The sequence below is a fragment of the Trachypithecus francoisi genome, unplaced genomic scaffold (genome assembly GCF_009764315.1).
Source record: "Trachypithecus francoisi isolate TF-2019V2 unplaced genomic scaffold, Tfra_2.0 Lachesis_group5, whole genome shotgun sequence".
Classification (NCBI taxonomy): domain Eukaryota; kingdom Metazoa; phylum Chordata; class Mammalia; order Primates; family Cercopithecidae; genus Trachypithecus; species Trachypithecus francoisi.
Genome location: NW_022681470.1, coordinates 126002072 through 126008338, shown reverse-complemented (window position 1 = coordinate 126008338; position 6267 = coordinate 126002072). Strand labels below are relative to the sequence as shown.

The window sequence follows — 6267 nt, the reverse complement described above, 5'->3', positions numbered from 1 at the left end:
GACGGTCTGGAAGACATCCCATGGAAGGCACTTTATTTTGCCCAGAAGCTGGAGGAAAAGCAGAAGGCAAGTGTTGTCTCTTAGAAGGCCTGGGCGGGGGGTAGGGGGATGGTAAAGGTTTAAGGAGAAGAAGTCTTTAGGGATTTTTACTTCACAGAGGAAAGAGAATGAAACCTAGAGGCTTGTCTGAATTTGTGAAACAACATAACAACAGAAAGAGGCAACGTTTAGAAAGACTACCACTCCTGATTATGTGTTCTGGCAGGCAGGGCAGAAACAGTCTCGCTGCCCATGTGAGGACTGAAACTGGTTTCTTTTCTCCTTTACATGATTGTTCTGAGTCCCTTCTGTTTCTTGGTGAGCTATATTGTAGTCTGTCTCCCAATCCCCCACCCTACATTCTATGTACGTAAGTGATTGACAACTTTCTTCTTTAGAAAATTGCAAATTTCTCTTGAAGGTAAATGGCAGTGTTACAAGATACACTCGTAGAGTCTGTAGTTGTGGAACACATGCTCCTGCTTGCTAATTTCCGACTGCACATTTTGAAATAGATTCTTTAGGATTAATGACCAATTATTAGCTCTGACTTGGTGCTTGCTAAGTTGGATGTGGATTCATTCTGTAAACCTTGTGTGTGCATTTGTGGTTTTTATGTTTGGCAACTACTTACATGGATCACCTGTTTTTGTTTTGCTATGACTGTTCAAAGTAGGTAAGGCCAAAACAGAATTTTGGTCCCTGAAACTCATTCCAAAAATTATACTGAAGAAGTGAGATCTCTAGGTAGGTCTTGCTGAGCTTGGCAAGCCCAAGGAGGCTTATATTTTGATGTAATGTCACTTCTTTCCCAATTGTCCTTTTGTTTGACTCATCTAGAGGAGATTTAGCACACATGTTGCAGAGCAGTGAGGTGAAATAAAGGTCACCCAGGAATAGCATCCTTACTGGTCCTCATTCTAGCCAGGGTCTATTTGTGTAAGCTCTTTGGGTGATCCTTCCCCACCTTCGTAAATGTTTGCCTCTCATGTTGCAGGTGGGCATGCGGCTTTTGCTTGATTTGACTGAGACAGTGAATAGATTTCACTCCCCCATTTCCTTCTCCCTCTACCCTATTTGAATTATCTCTGCATGCTTGAAGATGAGGTAATTAAATATATCTTTGAAGGATATAGAAAACACCACCACCCTCCTCCTTGCCTTCTTCTGGGAGTGAAATCCAGTAAACTACCAGGCTGTCTTGTCAAATGAGTTATTGTTTTTCAAAATCTAGCCTGAATGGCATCCTTTATAATTAAGGCTTCTGGCTTTCAGTTTAAAGTGATATTTGCCAGTAAAAGCCTGCCAAAAAATAAATAAATAAAAGCAGGCTTACCGTTAAATATTGATTTAAGCTTGGAAACTGGCTCCAAATTTTGTTATACTAGTCTTGATCTTCACGGCCTCTGGGCATCTGTTTCAATTTGGTCAAATTGAAATGGGGAGGGACAGTGCCAGGCTAACAGCAAGGTGATCCAATATAGTAGGATGAGTTGTATTTGATGAAAAAGAGCCAGGCAAAGTCATCTACAGGTCCTGGGGATAGGTGAACTGGGCTCAGATAAAATAAAAGCTGATGGGCATCTTAACCTATCCCTTGGGCTGACCTGAGCCCGTGATTATATTTTTGAAATTTAAAAAAACGTTGGGTTATCTTTGGAGGACAGAATTTTTTTTTCTGCCTGTCTGTGTATCCTGTTATATATAAGCATTTCCTCCAACTGGTCTGGATGGGCAGTTTTCCTTATGATCCTTCCATAGTACTGGTAGGGATATAAAAAGCCCAAATGCAAAACATTTCCCTAGGAACCAAATTTCTCAATCCCTACTTTGAGTTTTTTTTTCCTATGTAGGAAAAGGATAAGGTTCTCAGAAGAGTTTTCTCTTCCTGAGTATGTATGTTTGAGAATTGTTCTTATCCATCTCTATCTCTCACAAGAGATGGCAAACAGGAAGGGAGAGAGTTAAAAGTTCCTGAAAAAAGGGCCCTTGATGAAACTGAACTCTGTGGGTGCAAAGTACCTGAGATCTATTAGTTTTGGCAACCCCAGTTATTCCAGTGTCTCTCATCATCTGTAAAGTTAACAAGGGCTGATAACAGATCATGAGGCAGGGTACTGGTTTGTATTTCCACACTCATAAATATTTCAGAATACCATTAAAAAAAATTTTTTTTTTACAATCAGATATATTAGTTTGCCAAGTATGCTGCTGGATGTTCATTCAGCACTAGTGTTTAACAAAAGCCTGGTTTTAAAGTCAGAGGATATGAGTGGGGGTGCCTCGAGGTGTGCATCACTTGTTATTGTACCTGGCTTTCAAATGCATGTCCTAATTTGAGTGAGAGAGTTGGTATTTGACCTCTAGAAACTGCTGCTGTCTACCTTGAAAAATATATTGTTATGTTCTATGGGCAAAAACGCATCAATCTTAGCTATACCTTCATATTCTTTCTCATTCTCTAGCTCTGCCAGTGCCCCTTGTGTTTCTTTGTACTTCACACTATGGACAGTAGAATCAGGCACCAAAGGGTGAATTTAATTTGGAACAAACCTCTGTCTTGATAGGACTGCCTTTACCCAGGCTCAAACACAGCAACCTGCAATTTCCTGAGGCTGTGCCTCACCTAGCGCTATCACAGGCTCTAAAAATTAAGTCCAGTCTCAGCATTTCTCATAGCTAACCCAACTACAGCAAAAAGGGGTATAGACACACAAGTCAGCCAAGTAGCAATGGTTTTCTCCCTGATGTAATCAAATGGAGTGCACGGATATCACTTGATTAACAGCTGCGGTATTAATTTCCCTTTTTGGTTGCTTGACTCACAGCAAGAATCATGTCAAGGCAGCAGAGAAGCAATTAAATTGATTTTAATCTTTGTCAGAGAAGATAACATGCCTCCTTCTCTTCTCATTTAAATAATTAAAATTTCAGTAGGTATTATTTCTGGCTTTAAAGAAATTGGTATCTTAATGTAATAGAATCCTTGTAATTATATACTTAATGGTCCTTAATAAGTTAATCATGGTTTTTCATTTAACATGTATTTTTTACTTATTAAACTTTTATTTGTTATAGTATCTTTGCTTTCAAGAAGAAGGGAGAAAACACAAAGAATGATAGATACAAAACAGTTCTGTCATTTCTTATATTAATCCTTTCAGCATTTATTTTCTTCTTCTTTCATACTGTCTTGGACTAAAATTTGAAGTAATTTTTTTACATTTCAGTTCATTTAAAAGAAGCCCACTTATTTTAATACCAACATGCTTAATTTTAATAATGATAAAATTTGGGGCTTCTATGAAAACTTCTTTTAATAACAACATACTTAATTTTAATAATGATGAAGTTTTTGGCTTCCGTGAAAACTTCCTTGTAGAATATTGTATTACTTAAATTGTATTGAGTTCCTTTAAACTTAAAATTTCATTAAGATCTTAGAGAAATATTGAAAAAACATTGCAAATGGTTTTATTCCTCTTCAGTATTCAGTCAGACATTATATAGTTATTTTACTACTCACCCCAACATTGTGAGATGCATTTCAGAGAAAAGGAAATAGAGAAAAACAAATAGGGGCAAAATTCATCACAGCCTTACTCGTTAGATACTGGATTTTGGCTGTAATGCATATGTAGCCTATATAATGTTGAGCATTACATAATTTAACTATATAAACCCCAGTTGCTACCAATGAGGGGAGTGACAGAGGAAGTGTTATCCTGGAGAAAGCCTACTTCTCAATTCAGATTCCTATCAAGAAATGAGCTTTTCACCAAAAGGTTTCAAAACTGCTTCCTTTTCAGGATGCTGAACACTGACTAAGAGGAGAGAGCACACATTACATGCAGACCATGGTGCCTGTACCAGAAACACTGAGAGTAGAGAGAAGCAAAGCCAGCATCGTGGAGCCAGTCCCTTTATCCAGGGTCTTGGAGGGATACAGTCTTCTGCAGAAATTAAATAAAGACTGAATTATTCAATGGGTATTTTGAGAAGGGAGCCACTGTAAGCTTACATACTGTGAATTGCAAAATGTTATTGCCTCTGGGTGGACAGGTTTTAAAAAGATATATTTTTTTTTCCTCCTGGCATGGCTGACAAAGGGAAGGTGGGGTGTCAATCCCATCTTTCCCTTCCCTTGCCCAGTGCTTCTTTATGTGCACAACCTGCACAACTGCATGTGGTTTGCAAACATGCATAAGCAAAGACTAACAGCTTCTGAAACAAACTCTGAATCAAAGAGGGAGCACATTAATGCAGATGACAGAGGAGGTGAGTAGCATGGGCAGACAGAAGCATCACAGAGACTGCAAGAAGAATGCGCCAGACCAGCTCCTAGTGGCCACACTGATTGAGAATTATCACTAGCTCTTTAGGATTTGGAAACTTGGAAACACATTATATGTTCTTCCTAGTTTGTTACAGAGTATGTGTGTGTACTTCTGTCTCTTAAAAATATTTAATTTTAAAGAATTGACATATAAAATTATATGTATTTATCATGTATAACACAATATTTTGAAGTACAGTTCTGTGTCATGAGGATATGTTCTGAGAAATCCATCAATTTTGTCATTGCATAGACATGATAGAGTGTACTTACACAAACCCAGATGGTATAAACTACTACACACCTAGGCTACATAATGTAGCCTATTGCTCCTCGGCTATAAACCTGTGTAACATGTTACTGTACTAAATACTATAGACACTGGTGAGTATTTGTGTATTGAAACATATGTAAACATAGAAAAGATGCAGTAAAAATATGGTATTACAATCTTATGAGACCACTGTAGTACATGAGGTCCATCATTGATTAAAACATTGTTATATGGTGCATGACTTTATATATGCATTGTGGAGTGGCTAAATCTACTTAACTAACAAATGTGATACATCACATAGTTATTATTTTTTGAGGTGAGAACACAATATCCACTCTCTTAGCATTTTTCAAGAATACAGTGTATTAACTATAGTCACCATGCTGAATGGTAGATCTCTGGAACTAATTTCTCCTATCTAGGTGTAATTATGTACCCTTCCACCAACATCTTTTTAACCCCACCCCACAAACACCCCATAATAAAAACTCCTGTAACCACCATTTTACTCCTTATTCTATGAGAATGGCCTTCTTTGTCTCTCTTTACAGTTTTTGACTTAATGTCTATTTTGCCTGATATTAATACAAGTATACTTACTCGTGCTCTCTTTTGGTTTCTACTTGAATAGAGTATCTTTTTCTGTTCCTTCATTTTCAGTCTGTGTCTCTATAGGTAAAGTGAGTCTCCTGTAGGCAGCAGATAGTTGGGTTGGCTCCTTTTTTTTTTTTTTTTTTTTATCCTTTCCAGCCACTCTTTGTATTTTGATCAGAGAACTTTATCCTTTTACAATCAAGGTAATTATTAGTAGATAAGGACTTACTACTGACATTTTGTTATTGTTTTCTCATTGTTTGATAGACTGTTGTGTGTGGTTTTTATTACAGGATGTATCTTCAGTCATTCTCAATTAATCTTAATGCTCTTGGTTCCTACATTGCTGTCAGCATTGAGGATGTTAGAGTGCAGAGTATCAAAACCAGCATTTATCAGAAAGAAAGGATGTTTACACAAACATTAAGGCATGGAAGAGAGTCAGTGGGGTGGGGGTGGAAAATGAAAGAATATCCTAGGCTGAGGAAATCATTGAAGCAAGAGTATGGTGTATATGAGCATGGGTTCTTTTAGAAACTATCTTAACACCTGATCAAATGTGGGTGTTTCTGAAAGTGCCGAGCTGATTATGGCACATTCTCTGTCCTGGAGGAGCTGGATGCATTCTTACATCTACCCTATTTGATCCTCATACAAATTTTATAAATTAGATAAGAAACATCTTAATAACTAAAAGTCACTGAAGAGAGAACCTTTAAAAAAGTACTTTAAAAAAGTACACAAGACTTAAGTTTATGCAACAAACTCTAGGAATGCTGGGACTGGAACCCAGCTGCCTGGCAACTACCGTGGTGCTTTCAACCAGATCAGAGAGGGGCTAGCTTTTTCCTGCTTCTTCCCCAGGTAAGAGAGAGAGAGAGAGAAAAGCATTATTGTTGTTATTTTATTATGATGATTATTACTATTATCAGATAGTGAGGGATGAAGGAAAAGAGTACAGCTAGACCCTTTCATTTCTCTCTGCTAGTAGTGAATATGTGAAAAATCCTTGCAAGGTGAC

At 37.6% G+C, this 6267-nt stretch overlaps 1 long non-coding RNA gene across 1 annotated transcript; it reads left to right on the top strand.

The window, feature by feature from the left end:
* Positions 1–2224: 2224 nt before the first annotated feature.
* LOC117075596 lies at positions 2225–5165 on the top strand. Its single transcript, XR_004434059.1, has 2 exons — positions 2225–2327; positions 3849–5165. It is a non-coding gene; the product is annotated as an uncharacterized LOC117075596 (long non-coding RNA).
* The last annotated feature ends 1102 nt before the right edge of the window (positions 5166–6267 follow it).